Genomic DNA, 25,342 nt, shown 5'->3' on the forward strand with positions numbered 1-25,342 from the left:
ATCAGTAAAACCTTGTACTAAACACTATACATACAATTCCCAGCCCCATTTTGGGCTTAAAAAGTGAGTTTCAGAGAGGCTAAGCAACTTTTCTCAGGTCACTCACCTAGTTAGGAAAGAACCTATTAGACCTAGTTCAACTCCATATAACTCCAGATTCCCAGTATCTGATGTTTCAATTAAGGAAGTAAATTAAGGAAATAAAATCAAAGCATGAAAAGAAACCATAAATAAATATTTTCTTGATCTTGTTCCTAGAAGAATTTTCCAAAGTATAAGAAAGAAAGGAAAGCATCAAGAAGGAGAAAATTGATACAATACTACATTAAAAATCAAAATTTCCACTTGTCAAAAACACCATATAAAGCCTTGAAAGATAAGTGAGAAATGGCAAAGGTATCTACAATTTGTGCAATAGGAAAAAGTTAAACAGCATCTGCTAAAAAGTTGTTATAAATTAGTACATTAAAAAAGAGATTTTTGTCCAACAGAAACAAAAAAGACACAATTTTCAACAGAAGAAATGAAAATGGCCAATACACACACCCAAAATTATTATTAAAGTATTAGTAATCAAAAAAGGCAAATAATTTCAGAAACAGTGGGATGTTATGCTTTTTCATGATGAAATTGTCAAAAATTAAAAAAAGAATCCTGATGTTGATGAATGTGCTATGAAACAAATATACATACACCCTATATCAGGAAGTGTCTAGTTAGCATTTGACAATATGAATTAAGAGCCTCTAAAAACTTATAACCTTTCAATCAATAATTTTACTTTAGAAATCTATCAGAAATGCAAACAAAGATACGTATAGTAAGATGTTCATCACAGCATTATTTATGGCATGGAAAAACTACAAATCATGTTCAAGTTTAACAATAGGTGGACAATGAAATCAATTTTATGCAGCTGGACGTTACTATACAGTCATCAAAAACCATATTTTTGAAGACCTTTGAGAAGCATGATCCACCTATTTATTTATATGTCTAGAAGGAAATATACCAAAATACACTATTTGAAAGACAAACTGTAGTAGTGGGATTAATTATGATTTTATTCTCTTTATTTAAGATTATGCCAAAATGGTCATGAAAAATGAAATTTAAAGATAAGCTAGTTTGGCTGGCACCACGGCTCAACAGGCTAATCCTCCTCCTTGCGGCGCTGGCACACCAGGTTCTAGTCCCAGTCAGGGCGCCGGATTCTGTCCTGGTTACCCCTCTTCCAGTCCAGCTCTCTGCTGTGGCCCGGGAGTGCAGTGGAAGATGGCCCAAGTGCTTGGGCCCTGAACCCGCATGGAAGACCAGGGGAAACACATGGCTCCTTGCTTCGGATCAGTGCGGTGCGCCGGCTACAGCACGCCAGCTGCAGCTGCCATTGGGGGTGAACCAAAGGAAAAGGAAGACCTTTTTCCCTGTCTCTCTCTCACTGTCCACTCTGCCTGTTAAAAAACAAACAAACAAAAAAAGATAAGCTAGTTTGTTGCAAAAAAATTGAAACTCATGCAGTTTTTTTATAACACATTTCCCATGAATTTTTGAAGACTCTGATACAGGTGGATTTCAAAATTTTTCCCACCAAAATAAATGTATTTTTTAATTCCATTTTCCACAAACATTTTTGTGCAATTTATCTGCATTGCATTTGCAATAACAAGTAAGTATGTATTCCTTTTATTTTAAAAAATGATTTATTTGAAAGGCAGAGTTACAGAGAAAGGGAAGGAGGGAGAGAGGGAGGGAGGGGGAGAGAGAGAGAGAGAGAGAGAGAGAGAGAATCTTCCACCTGCTGGTTCACCCCCTAAATGGCCACAATGGTGCAACAGCTGTAGCTGTGCCAGTCCAAAGCCAGGAGCTTCTTCAGGATCTTGCACATGGGTGCAGGGGTCTCAGCACTTGGGCCATCCTCTTGCCCAGGCACATTAGCAGGGAGCTGGATCAGAAGTGGAGCAGCCGGGACTCACATCTCCACCATCTGGGATGTCTGCTCTGTAGGTGGCGGCCCTACCCCCTATGCCACAATGCTGGACCCTCTTTTATGTTTAAAATTAATATGACAAACAAAATTCAGCTCTCCATTTTCTTGGCTCAAACCTGCTTCTCCCCTTTAACTCCTTTCTGCAATTGACAAGAAAACAGCATCACCTCTGACTGCTTCCTTCTTGTTTAATCTGCCCCCACCTTGCTATCTGTACCAATTCACTGCTTCACTTCAGCTTCTTGTCTGTGGCTGGACCATGGCCTTACCTATCTCCTAATGTCCTGGTTTCCAGCTCCCACCCCAACCCCCAAGCCCTCCTCAAATTCTGTTTGCATTTTTGCTGTACATAGACTAATCCCCTTATAACAAAGAAAATATGCTCTTATGTCTCTGCCCCTAAACCTTCAGTGTCTCTACAGTTCCTAAGAATAAACTCCCAGAGTCCTTTATCTGGAGTGTAAAAGTAGGATCTGCCAAAGAAAGAAGATTTGGATTATGGCAATCACAGCATTGATTTTATATGTATAAAATTCTGAGGCTAAAATATAACCACCCTTAGTTTTTAGAAAACTGGATGAAACTACTCATTTCCCCGGGCTTCATCTTCCCCTCCATCTACATCCACCACCCAATTCTCCACCCAAACTACTCTCCCTCCAGCCTCTCCTGTGATCACGCACAGCACACAGTAGGTGCTAAGCTGAGGCCGACATTGCCAGCCCTAGACACAAGCCAGCACCCACGACCCTGGCCTCACAGAATTTCTTCCACTATAACTTGTGATTCTCTCTTATTTAAAAGATGGTGAAGGGGCTATGACCTGAAAAAAAAAAAAAATCAATGACTCTCCGCTGATAAAGGTTCTTATGCAGTAAATGTGCTCTTGGGAAGCCAGATCCTGCCCTTCTCCACGGCTTTGGCCTGATGCCCTGGAGTGATTTACTCTGCGGTAACATGATGGAGCCTCCACCATGGAAGGGAATTAAATAAAAATGCAATAAAAGAGGACAAAATCAATCTGCTTACAGTTTTGTTTAATAAAAATTCATGAAGGATGGGCAGGCAGGCCCATCAGCAAAGTACCAGTTCTGCCAGCGGATGACTGGGGACGCTCACTCGGGCTTCAGGCCCGGGGTCGACGCTCGGCAGAACCCCGGCCCAGCAAACCTTCCGCCCCACAGACTGTGGCAGGCTGGGTCCTTCTGCTGGCCCACAAAGCCAGTCCTGCCTCACTGAAACAGGGACAAGCCGGGTCAGGGTGTGCTGGTGGGAAAATTCTCAAAAGTCAAAGAAAGCGAGAGACTTCTTCCGTGAGATTCCCCTTCCTAAAAATCGAGACACCCTATGTGTTCTGGAATAATCTAACCTGACTCTCAAACTGGTGAAAGAAACTATTCTGTCCACAAAATATTTACTTATCTCATATGGTTCTTTGCAAAAGATGGGTGGAAATACCAGACAGAAAATCTCAGTCATCTGTAAGAGGGATCAGCACACTGCAGACCATAAGTGGCCCATCACCTGTTTTTAAATAAAGTTTTATTGGGACACAGTCATGAGCATTTGTTTTCGTATTGTCTATGATGACAAAGTTAAATAGCTATAACAGACACCTATAAAATCCTGAACATTTACTCTCTGGTCCTTTACAGAAAAGGTCGACAGACTTCCAATATGTACCTTGAGGATTCTCACTCAGCTTCCATACAAACTCATTTGTCCATTCAGAAAAAACTTCGTAAGCTCTCACATGCCAGCCAGTTCCTTGAGACTCTAGGGAGATCTGAGCCCCAATCTTTTAAGAATCTAAATCGGTTTCCTACTGTTGCACAGCAAATGACCACATGCTTAGTGGTTTAAAACAGCACCCATTTATTAATTCCAAATTGTGTAGGTCAGTGTTCCAGGGGGGCCTAACTGGGGCCTCTGCCTAGTGTCTCACAAGGAAAAATTAAGGTGTCGGCCCAGCTGAGCTCCTCTCTGAGGCTCATGGCAAAAAATTGATTCCAAGCTCATCGATGGCAGAACCCAGTCCCTTGCAGCTCTAGATCTGAAGTCTTCATTCCCTGCCCGTCACCCAGGGCCCACTCTCTGCTGCTGCAGGACTCTGCATTCTTGCCCATACCACCCTCGCATCTTCAACCCATCAGCAGCACACTGAGTCCTTCTCCCGGGACATCCCCTCTGCCAGCTGCTACAGATAGCGCACTGCTTTAAAGTCCACCGGTTCGTGTAGTTATGCAGAACCCAATGAATAAACCAGGATAATCTCCCAAATTCAAGGTCAACTTGCCACAGAACAGAACCTAATCATGGGACTGTTGTCTCATCACATGCCCTCACGGGTTCTGGGAATTGGAGTGAGATGTCTTTGGAAGGCCATTTCAGGAATTCTGCCTACTCTGGAGAGTAAGTCACACATTTGGTCAGGTAACAAGCAGACACCAAAATTTCAGCAGCTTAGAATTGTGAACTATGTTCACTCCCACAGAACTCTCCAGGGCAGAGCCTCCAAGTCAGTGGAATTCTGTTCCATGCAGTAATTCAGGACTCGAGCTTGATGGGGGCCCTGTCACCTTCAGTGCATGGCTTCCAAGAGCACCTTACTTACTGTCAATGCAAGCATTAAAAAGGGAAAGGACACAGAGAAGCAGGTATGGGATATCTTATGGGAATTGACACAAAGCACTTCTGCTCATATTCTATCAGAAACATATGAATTACATAATCACATTTAACTTCAAGGGAGAATTAAAACTGAAGTGTAGCTGAGTAACCATGTACTAATCACTAGTATCACAACACAGAAGGAAAAGCAGACAGGTTTTCACCTTCAGTAGCTGTCTCCTCTGCATGTACAAATGAAAGTACTTACTGATAGCTAAAAATTGACATCTGATTACAGCTTTGCCTACTAAGACTATGGGTTTATGTGATCTAAATTTATAAATGTTTTTAATTTGCCCAAGTCAGTTCTTCTTAAGAAATTAGTAAAAAGGAAAGACCTATAAATAGCCAAATACAGAGGCAACCATTTGACACAGAAGTTAAGGCACTGTTAACTGAAGACTGGATAAAGAAATTATGGGAGGGGCTGGCACTGTGGCGCAGTGGGTTAAAGCTCCAGCCTGAAGTGCCAGCATCCCATATGGGTGCCAGTTCTAGTCCCAGCTGCTCCTCTTCTGATCCAGCTCTCTGCTATGGCCTGGGAAAACAGTAGAGGATTGCCCAAATCCTTGGGCCCCTGCACCCGCCTGGGAGATCCAGAAGAAGCTCCTGGCTCCCGGCTTCAGATCGGCGCAGCTCCAGCTGTTGCGGCCATCTGGGGAGTGAACCAGTGGATAAAAGACCTCTCTCTCTCTCTCTACCTCCCTCTATAACTCTTTCAAATAAATAAAATAAATCTTTTTTTTTTTAAAAATTACAGGTTATGTACTCTATGGAATACTACACATCAGTAGAAAAAAAAGAAAGAAATATGGTCATTTCCAACAAAATGGATGAATCTGGAAGACATCATACTTAGTGAAATAAGTCAGTCCCAAATGGACAAATATCATATGTTCTCCCTGATCTGTGATAACTAATAGAGTACCTAAAAAGAAATCTGTAGAAGTTAAATTGACACTTTGAGAAGCAATGACTTGAACCACCTTTGTCTTGACTGTCAAGGAAGTTTTTTTTCTTTTTAAATGGAGAATGGGATTGGGAATGGGAGAGGGAGGAGGAGGTGGGTTCAGAGTGGGGGTGGAAGGGCGGGTATGATGGGAAGAATCACTATATTCCTAAAGTTGTACTTATGAAATTCATACTCACTAAATAAATGGTTTCTTTGGGAAAAAAAAAGAAGATGACACTGCTTGGACATCCAAACCCCAAACTGGAGTGCCTGGTTCAAGTCCTGGCTCCTCTGCTTCCAATCCAGTTGCCTGCTGATCTGCACTGTTGGAAGCAGCAGATGATGGTTCAAGCACTTGAGTCCCTGCCACCCACGCAAGAGACCTCAACTGGGTCTGACTTTGGCCTGGCCCAGTCCTAGATCTTACAGGCATTTGGGTAGTGAACCAGTAGGTGAAAGATATCTCTTTCTCCCTCTTGCTCTCACTCTCTCTCCTTTCAAATAAAGTAAAAGTAAATAAATACAAATTTATAAAATAACTAGATACAAAGAGAGATATATGAGCAAGTTATTATGAAAACTAAAATTGCTTGTACTTGGGTAAATCATATTTCTTGAGAGCTGTTCACTCTCCTTGTGGGCTCATTTAATGGCAGAACCAGAGACTTAATTTTTTAAAAAAATTTTAACAGACATCTAAAAGTTGTACAGATTGGTATGATATTATGTAACGTTATAGTACATGTACACATTGGCTGGTGTCCAATCAGGGCAAATATATTTTATCTCTTTAAGCATGTAACAATTATTTATTTTGAAAATATCCAAAATCTGAAGCTGTGAGCTTCAGCTGGCTAGGTGAGTGTACCGGCTTGCATGTGTTGGAAACACAGAGGCACAGATCATTGTTTGGGACAATGGAATGAGTCACAGCACCAGGGTCACCTGTCACCTCTGTGGGTTCCCTGGGCCACAGACTGCGCTGGTGAGGCAGGTCTTGGGCAGGCTCCCTTTCCCTCTACTATGTGCAAAATCAGTGGCAGCACATGGAGGCAGAGAGGGACTGGTTGTGAGGCAGGAAAGGACATAGTCTTCCTATGAAAAGCTCTCCATCTGGGGGAAGGAAAAGGAGCAAAGGAGGAGAACCAGGCAGCCCCACCTCCGGGAAGTCACCTTTTGAGACACAGAGGGATATTGAAGAGGGCATAGCCCCCATTGCAGCCCCAAGAACAATTAAGGCAGTGTCCTGGGTGACCGAGAGAAGACAAAACCTAGGAAGGCTTTCAGGGTGAAGTGAGAGAAGAGAGAGTGCTTAGCAGGGCAGGGTGCTCCTGTAGGCTAGCACCCAGGGGTGGTGAAGCATGAGGAAGCCCGTGTCAGGACAATGGACAGGAGGCAGCTGAGCTCAGGCTGCCAACCTTAGAGGGCTCCCGAGGGAGAGGGAGGGCATGAGAAAGCTCACTGTGTGGTGCTCATTAGGACAGGCCGGGGCCAGGAGCGCTCCTTCCTCTCGGCCATGCTCAGCGGTTTGTTTGGCTTCAGCGCTGGTGTCTGGCAGACTGTGTCTGCCGAGAGCCCGGTGCTCTAGAGGGACCTGCACACCAAGAGGCTTCCAGATGCTTGCTGTTTCCTCCAGCACCAGTGCAGGCAGGGATGTCTCCTCCAGTCCCCGGCATGACACGGCACAGCACGGCACGGCATGCTGTCTGCATAACCTGCACTTAAAGGACAGTGAGGCAGGGGGTCCAGTAGGATCCACACAGCAGGGGATGCCCAGTGGCTGCTGTCGAGCACTTTGCGAGCCAGACCCCCAGGGTGAGGATGCCACGGGGTGTCCTTGCCCTCCCAGGTCCTCCCTGGCCCGTCACTGAGCTTGCCTGAGTTTCCATGTCAGGAAGGTGAATGAAGACAGAAATCAGCCCACGCAGACACCCCTCAGCGCATCCCCCCAGAGGAAAGGGCACCTTTGTTGGATGGTGCCGTCGGAGGTCCTTGTGCAGAGAAACACCCTCTTAGCTCTTCCCCAGCTCAGAGAGAGGTTGAAACCTCCACACAGGCAGCCTAGGAGCCCCCTGCAGAGTCCGTGTTCAATCAATACATATCGATTGTACTGAATGGAAGCAGTGAAGGGTAGATTGTTGATTGACTCTGGGATCCCACAAACAACCGGCTCCTTTATGTCCAAACCTATTAAGGTAATGGCAAACTCAAGGACACAGGCAGCATCAGATGTGGAGGAGAGGCAAGGCTTGACAACCTGCAGGGTTGAATTTGGAGACTCCCCTTTCAAACTGTCAAATCATAGAAGTCACGGCAGTGCCCGCTGATGAAGCCCAGGCTCTCTGCCAGGCCTGGGCTGAGCGCACAGTGCAGCCATCCCAACGGGGCTGGGAACTGGTGATTGTGACTTCCTGCTTTCTCCAGGAAGACTCTGATTGGCCCACCGAGCCCAGCCCTAGAGCCCATGAACCTCCAGGCCACGTTTGTCTTCAGAGGCCCTGAGCTTCACCACCATGCTGAGGTGGGGCCTCCCGCAAAGAGCTGGAGCCAGTCGAAGTCACAAGCAGCCATCCGTGGGGGGAATGGAAGTCCCTGATGGAAAGAGGATTGGGTCTCAGCCTGGTGCCTAAACTCAGCCTGCTGTTTGCTAGATGCACGAACTTGGCAGCTCTCTTTACCCCCAGCCTCCCAGTTCCCTGAACTAGGAATGGGAAGACTGATTTCTGACCTGTTGGAAGGCTGCTGGATTAAAAGGGAGTGAATGCAAAATGCCTGGCCCAGCACCTGCTCCTGCGGAGTGACCCAGTAGAAGCTCCTTTGGAAATGGGCACCTTCCTCTTCCAGGATGCATTTCACAGTGACAGCTCCAAGCTGAATTTAGAAATTTGGCCGGGCAATCTTGGGATGGAGAAGGAGGAAGACACAAAGACCTGTGAAGAGGTGTTCCTGAGGTCCCAGCGAGGCCTACAGCAGCAGGGGTGAGCAGCAGGATGAGCCACAGACCTTGCAGGCCCCAGAGACACTCGCAGCGTCCCCTCAAAGACTCCAGTGCCAGGAACGTGGCCCTGGAAAGGGAGAGTGGTGGCTGTCCTGGAAACCCTCATGCGAAGGGTGGCCATGCCTGGTTCCCACACCACGGCAGGACTGTACGTAGGGGATGCCACACTCAGCTCAGCAACTCCAGTGTGCCGAGTGCCTCAGCCTACTGAAGCCCTCTGCCTGTGGTCTCCTACGACCACCCAGAGGAAAAGAACTCAGGAGGCTCCCACATGGCCCTACAGACAAGCCAAGAACACAGGGGCTCAGGAGGGAGACCCTTCTGGTCCAGAATCACAGTGCTAGCACTCACTAGCAATACCCTTCACTTCTGTGCACTTCAATTTTCTCCTCTGGAAAATGGGAATGATAAGTATCATACCCAGCTTCAAGGCTGAGGTGCAGCTGCATGTTGAGCCCTTGCAGAAGTGCCTATCACAAAGCAAGTTCTTATTAATATTAGCTGCTAATGTCCTTGTTAGCATTATCATAGGTAAGGTTAAGATCCATCAAGTGTCAAGAGCATAGCATGCAGTAAGAGCTCACTGAATGTTAAGTGTTACGCATACAGTACGCTCTCAGTAAATGTTAAGATTGGGCTCTAGCTGGAGTTGCAAATGGCCCCCCAGTTCGGTGATCAGCTATCCTGATTTGCAAGGGACTGTCCGGTTTTAGCATGTCCTGGAGACCCCTCCATCCCGGGCAACTGCAACAGCCCACCTGGCTGGGGCCTACCTTGCTCCCCCAGGGCCATGCAGGGAGAATCTCTGGACTGTGTCAACCTGCCAGTGGAAGTGAAGCTTGGCTCTGAGCTGCCCCCAAGATCTAAGTGGCTCAGGGCCAGTGTTCATTCTCAGGACAAAAAGGGCTCATCCAGGTTCAGACAAGCTCAGGGAGGGAATTCGGGCCCACACGCATGTTCCCAGGGAGGCAGACCCCAGCCACACTGCAACAAGGGGCAGAGCCAAGGGGAAATGGAGACGTCTCTGAGGATCCGGCTGGACTCAGAGAGGAGAAAGACTGGTGCTCACCCGTGATGAATAATGCAGGGAGAGGGAGCCAGGGAGGGAGGCGCTGCTGCTGGGCCCTAGCCTGTTCCCAGCCAGGCTGCTGGTGAGCAGGAAGCCTTCCAGCTGAGCCTGGGAAGCAGTTATCACTGGTGGGTGATTAAGTTACTAATCCTTCAGGGAGAAGACATTTAGAGGCCCATATTAAAGCAGTGCGAGGCAAAATTACATTCCGTTTCAATTTAGTTTAGCAATTCCCGTGATTTAGTTAAATGAAAAGCAATTGTTCCAATTAATAGTATTGAATGTTATTCATCAAAAGTGTCAAAACAGTTCTGTGGCTGCATTAGTAACCCATTCTGTTGTCAGAGATATGGATAATTCCCCAGGATAGGATAGGGAAATGGTAGGTATGGGGGCCTTGGGGAAAAGGTCAAAGCCAGAAGGTATTTACATGCACACGTGTGTGCTATGTATGTTCATATGCATGTAAGTTACATACATGGACAGGTGTGTATGTGGCTCACGTGTCTTGCATGCATATCCAAAATTCCCAACATATTTGTATGCAGTTATATGCACAAGGCAGTGTGCCTGAGTGACTATACACACAAGTATGTGTGTGTGGGTCTGTGTGTTCCTGGGTATATGTACACATGTGCAAACAGAAAATATGTGCAAGTGCCTCATGTGTCATGCATGTGCATGTGTGTTGCATATGTGAAATTACACACATGTGGATCCAAATATTTTAGATAGTTGTACAATCATGTATGCAGGTATGTGTGTACGCATACAAATAATTCTGAAAATTTGTTGCCACGTAAGGAGGTGCTCTGTGAGTATACACAGGCACATACATTTATGGTGCATTCATATGTTGTGAATGCATTTATACATATCAGGGCAAGAGATGAATCAAATTTGCTCCCTCAATAGATTAAAATCAGGTCTATCGGGGCTGGCGCCGTGGCTCACTTGGTTAATCCTCCGCCTGTGGTGCCAGCATCCCAGATGGGTGCCGGGTTCTAGTCCCAGTTGCTCCTCTTCCAGTCCAGCTCTCTGCTGTGGCTGGGAGTGCAGTGGAGGATGGCCCAAGTGCTTGGGCCCTGCACCTGCATGGGAGACCAGGAGGAAGCACCTGGCTACTGGCTTTGGATTGGCACAGCGCCGGCTGTGGTGGCCATTTGGGGAGTGAACCAACAGAAGGAAGACCTTTCTCTCTGTCTCTCTCTGTCTATAACTCCACCTGTCAAATTAAAAAAAAATCAGGCCTATCTATTTCCTTTTTGTATCATAGTGAGTAATTTGCCTTGTCACTGGATGCTGACACTCAAATGTAGTTCTTGTGAGGTCTGAGGCTTTTTCTGCTGTGATTATTGCTGTATTCTCAGTACTCAGCAGACAGTCTGGCCCAAAGTCAGCTTCAGTAACATGTGCTGATAGAATAAATTAGTGAATGGATGGATAACAATGAGGGGAGAGACAGCAGGGCGGATGAATGTGTGCAGGGCTGGTGGAGGGATGGAGAGATGGATGGATGAGGGAACAGACAGGTGGATGGGTGGGAGAATGGATGAGTGAAATGATGGCTGCAGGCCCCTGGGACTATGAGGCCTCCAGTAGTTGGTGGGCTCCCCAGTCTTCTCTCTTCAACGTGAATGTCAAGCTGCTCTGCCCTTCAGCATCAGCTCTATAACGCATGCTCAGTGAACTTCATCTTGGACAAGGCAGCAAGCTCAGAGAGCTCAGAAGTAGTCAGAATAACCAAGGCGAAACACTGCGAAACTAAAAGCCAGGGCTCCTCAGGAGATGCTTAAAAAAAACCAGCTCATTGTCAAGTGAATGGGAATCTGGGGCCCCTGAGGGGCTTGTGTACTCTCAGCCAGGGCTCCCGCCTCTGGTTTATGCCCTTGGGCTGCAGCTGCCAGCTCCTGACTCCATCCCCGCCTGTCTTTCTCTTTCTCAACACTCTTCCTTCCCCTGACCCTGTGCACCACAGGAGAAAGCCACTGGTCCACACATATCACCAGCTGTAGCAGCTCATCATCCTCCCTGGTCATGAGGAGAATCGCCAAGAGACTTCCTGTGTCCACTGAACTCACTTTCCAGATGGCTCCAGAGTCTTGGCTCTCTCTGCGGCTTTACAGATGCTGGGGATGGCCCCCAAGACCCACCTCTGGCCTCTTTGTGTGGCTCAGTCAGTCTTCCCAAAGCATTGTGAGCTGCTTAGGGATGGCCAAGCTGCTGTCAGTGCCTGCCCCCTAGTGGTTGACTCTGGCCCCTGCACTGCCCCTACCCTGTGGCACCAACTCTGAGCCGGTGCCTCCCTCAGTCAGCCTCAACCAAGAAAGGACCCCTAAGTCCTAGCAAAAGTCCCACCAAAGCCCCAGTTTCCCCTGCCCAGCTGCAGACACCCCACGATGGAGGCCTGGCTGTGCAGAATGCACTGTACTCTACAACCCCTGCCTCCCTGCCAGTGTCCATCCATCAGGGTGGTGATTAAGCACAAAGAGGAAGTGTTAGGATGTGATCCCTGAACCCTCCAGCCTCATAAAGACAATGGCTGGGACAGTGGCAAGAGGCACCAGGCGTCCTGTCTATTTCGGGGAGGCCCCGAGCATGGCTGGCCAACACCAAGGGCATCCTGGGGCTCGTTAATCTGTATGGGAGTGACGGAGACAGGATAGAAGGTCTGGGAGGCCTTCCACCAGCTGTTTCCTCCCAGCCTGAGGGTCTGCTCTGAACTCCACTTACCAAGCCCTTGGCTCTGGCCTCCGGAGACCCAGCCTTGCCAACTCTCTGTGGCAGCTCAGCCACCTTCCTCCCCTTTCAAAGCCTTTTATTGAGAGATTAGAGGCCCTGGCCTTTCTGAGATCCACTCTTTGTTTTCCCTTGAGGGAGGCAAAGGAAGAGGTAAAACACCAGCGGCCTCATCCAGGCTGAGGCAATGGAGAAACCGCCTTGAAATACTCTTCTGTGCTCTGTTCCCACGGCCTGGCCTCCTTGGGGCCCCAGAGAAGCAAAGCTTAATTGCTAGCAACTCAGGCTCAGTAGTGGGCTGGAGTGAGAGAGCCAACTGTTAAACATGCACCATGAAGTACCCCTCTCTCCCTCTCTTTTCTCCCTTTTCTCCTTCTATCCCAATTTTTAAACTATTAGAAGCTCAAAACTGGCCATGGCCTGTGCAATTACACTACAGAAATTGGCAGGCACCATAAAACAGAGCAGTAAGGTAGGCTTAGGTCTCCCCTTCCCTGTTCCTGGGCTGGAAATCAGATACCCCAATGAGTTGTTTGGAAATCATCACTCTTGACCACAGAGACCTGGAATACACATAGACACATAGTTCTCAGCACCTTAATCCCACTCAATTTGGCCCTGCCATCTCTAACCCCGGACAGTACAGGACAAGGAGATCTGTTCCAAGAATCTGGAGACCCGCATTCTGCCTGCAGCTACCGTCCATATAACTGCACCTCTCTGGTCCTTCATTTTTCAATGGTAAAATAGGAGCAATGCTATCTCATTGTAGAATGACAACTCTCTGGATTGTTTTGAGAATTGAATGGATTATTACACATGAAGCATTTGAGACCAACATGGGACCTGGTTGATAATAACCATTCAATAAGTACCAGCTATTGTAACTAAATTACTGTTCGTACCATTACTTTCCTCCTAAGGCATTTTAAAGCCAAAATGAAACAGTGGTAAATACAATTGTGTTACTTTTTAAATTTTATTTATTTTTATTTTTAAACCAAAGGAAGAGATGAGAAAGAGTGTGTGTGTGTGCGTGTGTGTTCCTATCCATAGGTTCACTCCCCCAAATGCCCACAATGGCCCAGAATGGGCCAGGCCATAACCACAAGCCAGAAACTCCATTTGGTTCAATGTGAGTGACAGGGACCCAAGTACTTGAGTCACCACTTGCTGCCTCCCGTGGGTGAACATTAGCAGGGAGCTAAAATTAGGAGTGGAGCTGGGACTCGAACCCCAGTACTCTGACATGGGATGTAGGCGTTCCAAGAAGTGTCTGAATTGCTGCAAAAACGCCTGCCCCCTACCTTTTTCCTTTAAAATGTGTCCAATAGTGTAAACCAAAAGTGGCCTGGGGTCTCTTCCAACTTCCTGTACCCAGGTCCAACTACAATGCTTAGCAAATAGTTAATGATCAATGAATGGCAGGTGACCAAACATTCAATGTAGAAATGTTAAGAAATATGACATTTTTGACATAACAAAGTCTTGGCCATTTTCCCTTTCAAGTGGGAAAATATGTGGTTGCAAACCACATTTTCTTAATTTGAGGGTCATAGCACCCAGGGAGGATTTGAGACGACCACTCAAATCCTCAGAGAAAAGAGGGTTTTTCCAGGTGCTTCTCTGGAGTCAGGTCAAACACAAACTTGATAGTCAGAAAGGATGACCCTTGGGTGAGTGGAGCATCTCATCTTTGCTCTTCAGTCACCAAAGAACATCTCATAGAAATTCAGAGACCCCAAGGACCACTGTCAGCTATCACCCTCTCATATCCGTTCCAGCAGACCCTGTGGTTGGAGAAGGCCAAAGGGTGACGAGCTAAGGAGACACATAGACTATAATAACGTGAGACATCCATTTGGGCTCAGGCCATTTCTGTGCAATGATGAGAAAATGCTATCATTTCTTCAATCCTTTGTTCCATGCTTGCAAAACAAGGATAATAGTTTTGATTTCAAAATCCTTCAGGAGGGCAGGCATTTGGTGCAACAATTAAGATGCCACTTGGAATACCTGCATCCCTTATCAGAGTGCCTGGGTTCAAGTCCCAATTCCAGCTTCCTATTGGAGTGTACCCTGAGAAGCAGCAGGTGACAACTCAAGTACTTGGGCCCATGCTTCCCAAATGGGAGACCTGAATTAAGTTCCCAGCTCCTGACTTTGGCCTAGCCCAGTCTCAGCTCTTGTGGACATGTGGGGAGTAAACCACTCTGCTCGCTCGCTCGCTCTCTCTTTCTCTCTCTCCCCGTCGCTCCCCCATCATCTCAAATAAAATGAAAAAATTGTAAAGATCAATTATATTTTAAAAGTGGGGCAGAGGGGGGCAGGCACTGTGGCACAGAGGGTTAATGCCCTAGCCTGAAGTGCCGGCATCCCACATGGGTGCTGGTTCGAGACCCAGCTGCTCTACTTCTGATCCAGCTCTCTGCTTGGCCTGGGAAAGCAGTGAGAATGGCCCAAGTCCTTGGGCCCCTGCACCCATGTGGGAGACCTGGAGAAGGCTCCTGGCTTCTGGCTTCAGATCGTCACAGCTCCAGCTGTTGCGGCCAATTGGGGAGTGAACCATCAGATGGAAGATCTCTCTCTCTCTCTCTCTCTCTGTCTCTCTCTCTCTCTCTCTCTCTCTCTTTCTATGCCTCTCCTCTCTCTGTGTAACTCTGACTTTCAAATAAATAAATAAATAAATAAATCTTTATAAAAGTGGGGTAGAAAGAGTCCACCTGGTAATGCAGATGAAAAACCCTTGTGCGTCATTAGTACCTAGCAGCGTTTGTTTACAGTCTTCCTTATCACCATGCAGACTGTTAAGTGCTTGTTGCCCAAGCAGAATTCAGGGCTTAAGGAGGCAAAAGTCCTCTTCCCTGCTACTCATTCAAGCCTGTTGCTATGGTAGACATAGGGCCTCTGGCCTACAGATCTTCTAGAAGCCCAGTTCACAAACAGCAGAACAGGGAGGAAACATTACATGCCGTAGCTGATCCACACAAGGACAGGTGCTGTGAACAAGCCTCAAAGCCTCAGACACATCTCTGGACAAGATCAAATTAACAAAGGCCTGATTTGTGACTTGAGCAGACATGGAGCAGCTAAGTCCCCAAGCCTTCCCAGCTTGTCTGTGAATCCCTGTGTAGACATGTGTGCTTGTCTACTGTATGGATCCACAGAATGTGCTTGGGCAGACTTGGATGCAAGGTAGCACCTATGACTTCTCAGAAGTGCACATGTTCTCTATACTTATACTTCCTAGGAACATGTGCTTAAGGAAATGTGTATATGGGCATGTGCATACATGAGATATTCTCAGAAAGTTCATGGAAAATAAGTATTACAAAACATGTGCAGAGTTCATGACTTTTTAAAAGATTCATGTACTTGGGTCCAGCGCTGTGGCATGACAGGTGGGGCAGCCGCCTGTGGTGCCAGTGTCCCGTGTGGGTGCTGGTTCGGGGCCCAGCTGCTCCACTTTTGATCTGGCTCTCTGCTCTGGCCTGGGGAGACAGTGGAGGATGGCCAGAGTCCTTGGGTCCCTGTATCCACATGGGGGACCTGGAGGAGGCTCCTAGCCCCCAGCTTCAGATCAGCCCAGCTCTGGTCATTGCAGCCATTTGAGGGGGTAGACCCGCAGATGGAGGATCTCTCTACCTCTGCCTCTGCCTCTCTGTAGCTCTGCCTTTCAGATAAATAAATAAATCTAAAAAAAAAAAAAAAGATTTACGTACTTAATTGAAAAAATTACAGCGAGGGAGAAAGAAATACAGATCCTCCACCCACTGATTCATTCACCAAATGGCTACAGTGCCCAGGGCTGGGTCAGGCCAAAGCCAGGAGCCCAGAACCCCACCCGGGTCTCCCACATGGGTGGCAGGGGTTCAAGCACTTGGACCTTATTCCACTGTTTTCCCAGATGCATCATCAGGGAGCTGGATCAGGAGCAGAGCAGGCAGGACTTGAACCCAGAGCTCCTATGGGAAGCCAGCATTGCAAGCGGTGACAACCCGCTGCATCAGATTGTGGGTCACATAGAGTTCATAATTGTTTTGCACCAGAATAAACTCATCTTTTAATTCCATTTTCCCACCAATTGTTTGAAATAGCCTGTGCGTGTATGCATGCACTTATGTTTAGGCCCGAGTATCTGTGCACTGAGCTGATACATGACACAAGAGGTCACACTTGACTGGGGAAGCAGTGTGGCTGCAGCCAATGTGCAGATGGCTGCAGGTGAATGAATGTACAAACGCGTGCATATGTACTTGTGTGTATTTTTAGGAGCAGATAGTTCAAATAAACAGCATAAACAAGAGGGTTGGGAAGAGAGGGGGTTATAAACGCTTAGGAAGACAGATGACCCCTACAAGGACTTTGGAAGCACTTATTATGTACAAATAATGTATATGCTAATTACAAATTACTCTTTCCTGCTTGTTAAAGCAAAGCTGCTGCACTTTATTGGTTCAGTGCGTGCTGGTTACTCCACACACCTGAAAGTCATAAACACACCTTTGGGGTCAAGCAGACTCTGGCATAGGGCTAAGGGAGCCACCTCAGGTCATGGTGTTGGTGATGGCCTCTCCCTGTTCCTCCCATATTCAATCAGTCACCTAATTCTGTCAAACCTATCTCCTTCCCTCCACATCCATTAACACCATGCCAGTTCAGCCTGCCTCTCATCCCCGACAGCCTCACTGGAGTGCTGCCTATGCTGGCTCCCCACTGGTCCCCCAGATCTAAGTCTGCTCCTTCTCCAAACCATCCCCCAAGATGCCATTGGTATCCGCCCCTGAAAATCCCGCACTGATTTCCCCCTTGCTGCTGAGTGAAGCTCAGACCTGCAGTTTGTGCCATCATGGCCCAGCCTGAGTGCCTTTGCAGCCGCCTCGTCCTGCACTTCATATTCTGCACAAGGGGCGACTCCTGGGCACTTTCCCAAACCCATCCTTCAGCTGGCCCACATCTGTGGGTCTGGCACACATTTGTCCTCGGTCCCCAGTGCCCTCTCCTTACTATTCATGCTCCTCTGGTGGGATTGCATGTTGAGCTCCTATTTCATCTTGCAAACCCCTGCTCTGAAAAACCATCCCCAGTGCCTCTAGCTTATTACAAATTCCTCCTGTTGTCTTCCTCTGTCCTTTCTACCCAAGCATTTTTGTTGTTTATTGCCCAACTCACTCCCCCATGAGGCTGCAGGCAGGGGCCTCACTTTGTTTGAGTTTGGTCTATGTACATCGAGCGCCTACAACAGTTGTCGGCACATAAGACTTTCAATAAATCCATGTTGAAGGAAAAATTAACAGCTTCATGATACTGCTCAATCCTTCATATTATCACTGTAACTGATATGCTGTGTTTCACTCCCTGGAGACTAGGGTGTTTTCATTATCAAACAGACTGAGCCCCTTTCACGTATTCTGAGGATGTCTTCTAGTCTTCCTAGCTCTTTGGGAACTCCCAGTTCTTTTATTGAATCAGTTCTTGCTCTCTCTACTGGCAGGAGCAGCTGGAACTCAGGTGCACCACCTAGAGGCTGCACAGTGAAACAACTCAGAAGCAGAAGGCACCAGCAGCAGCTTCCTTCACAGGATGCAGAACGCAACCCTCGCAGCCATTACTTCCAGTGTACTTCCATCAGAGGATGAGCCAGCTCAGGAGACACACCCAAGACCAGTCACCGACACAGGTGTATTCCAGGTCCCGGCCAGAAGTCCAGGCCCCCTACCTGACCCCTTCCTACCATTTCTCCCTGTGCTCCATTTCTGCTCAACTAATTCCTGACCTGCTCACCTTATTCAATAAGAGAGGCTGTCAAAACCTAGAAAGTTAACAATTTTGTTCCTTTTCTGATGTAACATAGCCCCATATGAATATTTGTTCATCTTCTACCTAGTAGCTTTCAAGTCCAGATACTAAACAATATGGAGTTTGTGAGACCGTAACAATTTGTCTTTCAATACCATGTCTCCCAAACCTAGTGGTGGCTCCTCACCTTAGGTCTCAAAAACAAAAGCCCCACCAGCGCTGTGGCTCAATAGGCTAATCCTCCACCTGCAGTGTCAGCACCCCGGTTCTAGTCCCAGTCAGGGCACCGGATTCTGTCCCAGTTGCTCCTCTTCCAATCTAGCTCTCTGCTGTGGCCCGGGAGGGCAGTGGAGGATGGCCCAAATGCTTGGGCCCTGCACCCGCATGGAAGACCAGGAGAAGCACCTGGCTCCTGCCTTCGGATCAGCGCGGTATGCCGGCCGCAGTGGCCATTGTGGGGTGAACCAAAGGAAAAGGAAGACCTTTCTCTCTGTCTGTCTCTCACTGTCTAACTCTGCCTGTCAAAAAAAAAAAAAGCCCCTACTTAGGTCCTGCTTCCCAGAGGTATTCTCAACAATGACTTCTCAACCCTCCTTGTAGCATAGCAATGGTCAGCATTGAAGGTGCAGCTTTTCATTCACAACAAAATATTACACAAAATATTACACATACCTGGAACCAGCTACACAACTACTTATTTATAGTTGCTATAATTTATATATTAGTTCCCAAAGGCCCATGTGTTGGGGGCTTGGTCCCCAAAGTCTTACATTAATGGTTAATTGATTAGGGGTGGAGATTGATCCAATTGTGGCATCTGCAGGCAGGGCCTTTTGGAAGTGATTGGATTGGATTGGGTTGCTGGAGTGGTTGGAGTGGCACCCATATAAATACATTATCATGGCTTTTTAGGGAGAGACCATATGGACATGGAGGGTAAGTATGTTCCACATATCCCTGCTCCATGGACCACCATGTAATCACTCCTCTGCCATACTCCAGCCTCACCAGATGCCCAAACAAATGAGGTCCCTGTAATTTTGGGCTACTCTCCTCCCAAACCATGAGCTGCAGTAAACCTTCTTCCTTCCTAGTAGCCCTATTGAGGTATTTGTTCATGTGATGAAAAGCTAACTAATAAATAAGCTAGCACCCTTCAAGAACATGTCAAGAGTCGTTGAAGGCAAAGTCCATCTCATCACTTCTTATAGTCTAAGTTTCCACCAAAGCTTTTTCCTGAAAATCAGCACATTTCAGGGAAGCTGACACTACCTCTCTATCCTCTTCCAAGTTCAGGTATCTGAGTACCGTTGGGGCTTCCTAAAGGGCTAAAATCTGAATGAGAAGACTTCAGAGAGCACATGAGGAGAGAACCAACACAAAGATATTGAGAGTGATGGGAAACTGACCCAGCGCTTCAACCCTAGGGACGAGGGCAGAGTAAAGTCACGTGTGGAACTTAACAGCGGAGAATTACTCCACAAGAAGTGCAGCGGAAGCTTATCAGAATCTGACATAAAGACCCAAACAAATGGAGAAATATACCATGGTCATAGATGCTAAGACAATAATCTGATGATAGAAATTCTTCCCCAAAGTAATCTGTCCCTAAATTCCATGAAAAATCTACCAAAATAAAAAAAAGTGACAGATAGTAAACTGATACTAAAATTCATAAAGATAAGTAGAGAACAACGGACAGTCATCATGATTTTGAAGGAGGAGGAGAAGGAAGAGAATAAAGCGTGAGAAAGATAACATTCCTTATTAGCTATAAAGAGTAAATTTGTTTACAACTCAATGGTAATGCATCCATGGTAAGAATGGGCAAAGGACTAGGGCAGTGATTTCCCCCAAGAAAATACTCAACAGCAATAAGCTCATACAAAAGTTCTCCACATCATTAAAGAAATGCACATCAAAATCACAATGAAACAGTACTTCACACCTATGAGGATGTTATAGCTTAAAAAAACAGATCTAGGTGCTGGTGAGGATGTGAAAAAACAAGAATCCTCATGCATTGCTGGTAGGAAGGTAAAATGGTGTCCCCACTTTGATAGACAATGTAAAACTCTTCAAAAAGTCAAACAGAGTTAACGAATGGACCAGTGATTCCACTCTGAATTATATAGCCAAGGGAATGAAAAACATATGTTCATAAAAAGCTTTACACAAAAATCCATAGCAGTATTATTCATAGCAGTCAAAATGTGGAAAAATTCAAATGTCCATTAATTGATGAGTGGATAAACAAGTTGTGTTATATATCTACAGAGTAGAATATCACTCAGCCATAAAAAGAAATATAGTACTATTACATGCTATAACATGGATAAGGCTTGAAAACATTATACCAAGTGTAACACATACCAGAATAGGTGAATCTGTGAAGATATAAAGATAAATTAGTGTTGCCTGGGGATGGGGGTTGATGGGCAGCACAGGGGTGATACTTAAAAGAGTTTAGAGTGAGACACCAGCGGAAACAAGTGGTCATCAAAGGATTCACAGTTATCTGAAGAGATCAGAAAACTTCCGCTTTGCTTATGGCCTTATCTAAATACTGACGGAGTTTGTGGATTCAAAAGGCTTCCATAGGGACCAACACTGCGGCACAGTGTGTAAAGCTGCCACCTGCAGTGCCAGCGTCCCATATGTGTGCCACTTCGTGTCCCAGCTGCTCCTCTTATGGCCTGGGAAAGCAGAAGATGGCCCAAGTGTTTGGGCCCCTGCACCCACATGGGAGACCCAGAAGAAGCTCCTGGCTCTTGGCTCCTGGCTCCAAATCAGTCCAGCTCTGGCTGTTGCAGCCATCTGGGGAGTGAATCAATGGATTAATCTCTCTCTCTCCCTCTCTCCCTCTCTCCCTTTTTCCCTCTCTCCCTCCCTCTCCCTCTATGTAAATCTGCCTTTCAAATAATAAATAAATAAATCCTTAAAAAAAAAAAAAGGTTTCAATAGCCTAGGCAATTCATGTCAAGAGCCTCAGGTGATCACTGACTTCATACATAAAGGTATTAATTGTTAAATTAACAACAGGACTCACTGTGCACTAACTTCCCATGCAGGACCTCTGTCCTCAAAGAGTTGTATTATGAGAGTTAATAGTATAACTTACTCTCAAAGATTTATTTCATTTTAGTGTATTAAGTGGAGGATATCCTTATGTCTCATAAGTTTTAGTTATGCCTACGTGTCCAACTCCATTGCTTGTTTTCTTAGGTGCTTCCTTAATTAACAATAAAACTTGTTCTCAAGGACTTACTTTCTTTCCATGTAAAAAAAAAATCTAACTCAGTAAATATCTTCTTTAAATGGTGAAATAAACACTACTTTGAAAAAAATAAACAACAAACATCAAAAAAAAAGAGTTCAAGGTTTCTTAGGGAGTAATGAAAATCATCTAAAACTGAATGGGCTGAAGTTTGCACAACCATAAGTACACAAAAAGCCATCATATAGCACATTGTAAAAGGTGGAACTTCGTGATGTACTACTTGTGCCTCAGTTGTTAAAGTCATTTCAAAGCTGCAGCAACTAGAACGTGCAGTGCTGATGTAAGGGTCAACAATGGGAGCAAAGGCAAAGCATACACACATAAGGAAACTTGGACTGTGGCAGAGCTGGTGTCGCAGATCACCGGAGAAATGGTTTGGCCAATTAAGAGTGTTATACAATTGGCTAATTATGTGAAAACTAAAGCAGAAATAAATCTCATACCTACAACACTTACACACACAAATTTCAGGTAAACTAAAGAACATAAATGTAAAAAAAATAAAAAGAAAAGAAAAACAAAAACAAAAATCTCTAAAACTACCAAAGGAAAATAAGGGAAAACAATTTTATGACATCAAGTGAGATTTTTTTGAAATCACAACAACAACAACAACAAAAAAAACACCACAAAGCAGGGGCTGGCGCTGAGGCATAGTGTGTTAAGCCACACTGTCTGTGAGGCCAGTATTCCATATGGGTGCCGATTCAAGTCCTAGCTGCTCCCCCTTTCAATCCACCTCCCTGCCAATGGCTTGGAGAAGCAGTGGAAGACAACCCAAGTACAAGGGCTTCTGCACTCACATGGGAGACCTAGAAGAAGGCTCCAGCTCCTGGCTTCAGCCTGGCCCAGAACCAGCTGTCGTATCCATTTGGGAAGTGAACCAGCAGATGGAAAATCAATCCATCCCTCTCTCTCTCCCCCTCAGTCCCTCTCTCTGTAACTCTTCCTTTCAAGTAAATAAGTAAATCTTACTTTTAAATTAAAAAAGCACTAAGCAAAATGAGAAAGATGGTTACATTTTTCTACATGAAGGTTTAAAGCTCTGGAAGAAAATGTGATAGTATAAATAAAATAAATGAGAGGTGCTAACAAAAGATTGGTTTCTGAAATGTATGAAGAACTCCCAAAAGTAATTCTTTTAAAAGAGAACAAGCAATGTTTGCATCCTCTCAGAATGCTTGGGTTGAGTCTTGGCTCCACTTCTGATTCCTGATTCCTACTAACGTGTGTCCTGAGAAGCAGCAGTGGTTGGGTCTCTGCCAGCCACATGGGAAACACAAACTGCGTTACACCTGGCCCAGCCCTGATACTGCAGGCCTCCGGGGAGTGAGCTACCAGAGGGGCACTCTCTCACTCTCTAACAATAAAATAAATAAACAATTAAAAAGACAAGCAAATAATGCAATCATATAAAATGCACAAGGAATGGGAACCAGCAATTGACAGAAAATACCAATGGCAAACATGAAAGGTTCTCAAAACACCTGCAACCAGAGCAGCACAAATTAAAACAATGATGCACCGCTTCCTGCCCTTCCTATTTTACATGTATATGAGTTGCTCTGAAGATGTAAGGAAATGGAAACTCTAAAAAATTCTTGATGGAAGTATAAATTGATACAATCACTGTGGGGGGGGGGGAATTGGCAGAATCTTGTAAAGATGCCACAATGGTTTGAACGTTTATATCCCCTCCAAGCTCATACACTGAAATCCTTGCCCCTCCAGTGATTGTAGGAGGAGCTGTGAGCCTATGGGGGGTGGAGAGGTCACGAAGGACTTGATAAAAGAGATAAAACAGGGCGGAGAGAGACCCCCTCCATGTGAGGTCAGAATGAGGAATGGGGCCCTGGCTGGGCCTCACATAGGCCAGCACTTTGATCCTGGACTTCTCAGAACCTGGAACTGTCAGAAATAAATTCTGCTGTTTGTGAACCACTCAGTCTGTGGAACTGTGTTACAGCACCTGAACACGTTAAGCTATAGGCTCACACCATGATACTCAGCTACTCTCGTTTTAGATCTGCACCTTGGAGGGGAGAAAATCATGTGAGTGTATAGAGATGCATAAACAAGGATGCTCGTGGCAGCACTCTTTGTCATAGTAAATGCCTGACCATAAAGTTAGGAAAATGGATACGCATGCGAACAGAGTATTCTCTGCAGCTCAAATGAATGAACCCGATCTCCAGGTATCAACGTGGAGAAATCTCAAAATTCAATATTCACTAAAGTGTTTCAGAATCATACTTGCCATACAATAAGATTTATAGAGACTTTAAATACTCAAAACAGTGAGACTGTTGTTAATACATATTCACACATAAATTTTTAAAACAAGGAAAGAAAGGCTATTTAACATCTGTAGTTGGTAATTACCTCTGGGGTGGAAAGATAGAGAAGACAAAAATAGGGTGCTCTTTTCTTTAACTGTATCTGAAACATTTAATTTTCAACTAATCCAAATATGACAAAATATTAATGCTAGCTAAATCTAGGAGGTAAACGGGTACCTGTGACATCATTCTCTGTAACTTCTTATACACTTTAAAGGATTTATAACTAATTTTTTAGAAGGAACAAGGAAATAAGGCCATAAGACTGGAGTCAGGAAGCCAGTTAGAAACCAGCGGCAATAATGCAAGAAGGAAATAAAGGCAGCAAAGACCCAGAGTGCGTCAGTGGATTGAGTAGAGGGTGGGGGCAACTTAGTAAGCAAAATTGAGAGAATGTGATGATCAATTAGAGTGGGTGAAAGGCAGAAGAGTTAAAGTGTTATACAAATTTTGACTAGGGCATAGATGAGATTTGGATAAATGGTTGGTGGACATGGACTAAGTGAGGAACCAGCAGAGAAAGAATCGACTTGGTGAGCAAAAAACAATTAAAGAGATGTGTGTGTTCTTGAGATATCAGCCAATGAATGAACCATTGGTTGAGTGATTGGAGCCAAGACTTGGAAGTGTTAGGGTATAGCTAGCAAATGAAGGTCCAAAGCATAGGGCAGAAAAGGGGCAAAGAATGGAACCCTGGGGCACCCTCAAATATAAATATCTTTGGTCTTGGGCCAAAAGATATGGACTTGCAAATTTGCCTTAGATGTGAAGGGGGGGGGGGAAGAGAATGCATTACCCAAGAAGGAAAAAGGGAGAATTCCAAAGATGCATGGAGAGGTTAGTACTATCTGGTGCTCACTTGGGTGAAATGAGGTCCCCAACATTCCCACTGGGTGTAACAATACAGAGAACATTACCAACCTGACCTCAGAATGAAGTTATGGAGGAGTAACTGAGGTAAGAAAAGGTCGCATGGACAGGTGTAGCGCTTTGAAGTCAGGCTGCTGGGATCAAATCCTACACTAGTGTGTGCCTCTGGATAAGCCACCTAATCTCTCTATCCCTTAACTAGGTGTTAACTACTATTGATTGATCATAGGGTTATTGTGAAGATTCAATAAATGCTAGGTGAGTTAGCACATTTCCTACATACTAATATTGTCACCATGTTGACAAGAGTCAATAAATGCACACTGCTATTATTATGAAATACAGAGAAAGAAATAAAGTCATAGCTAAAAGTATTGGATCAGACGATGATTGGTTGAAAATGTTTAAAACTGATGGAAACCCAGTGTGGAAAGAGTTTGAAGATTCAGGAGGAAGAGCAAAGCTTGATGGAGATAGTTACCTGTCCATGGTGTGGAGCTGCAATCCAGGACCAAAGTGGGGGAATCAGCCTAATGTTGGAAGCAGCAAACCCCTTCTACATGGTAGGAAGGGCGACAGGATGGATGCAGGTAGGGGTGCACTTGACTAGATGGGCAGCCAGGGCAAGGACAGAAAGCT

At 45.6% G+C, this 25,342-nt stretch overlaps 1 long non-coding RNA gene across 3 annotated transcripts in view; it reads right to left on the reverse strand.

Annotated features, from left to right (window-relative positions):
* The window catches only part of LOC149123363 (uncharacterized), a 409,563-nt gene that overhangs the window by 228,496 nt on the left and 155,725 nt on the right, over nucleotides 1–25,342 (reverse strand). The window contains exon 3 of one of the 3 annotated variants that reach the window (XR_016215849.1): nucleotides 929–1,451. The exons of the other annotated variants lie outside the window; for them this stretch is intronic. This is a non-coding gene — a long non-coding RNA (uncharacterized LOC149123363). Of the gene's footprint in view, nucleotides 1–928; nucleotides 1,452–25,342 lie in introns of those variants that run through there. 3 annotated transcript variants of the gene reach the window in all.

The sequence above is a fragment of the Oryctolagus cuniculus genome, chromosome 11 (assembly GCF_051225735.1).
Source record: "Oryctolagus cuniculus isolate XC-2025 breed Fujian yellow rabbit chromosome 11, ASM5122573v1, whole genome shotgun sequence".
In the NCBI taxonomy this organism is placed as follows: domain Eukaryota; kingdom Metazoa; phylum Chordata; class Mammalia; order Lagomorpha; family Leporidae; genus Oryctolagus; species Oryctolagus cuniculus.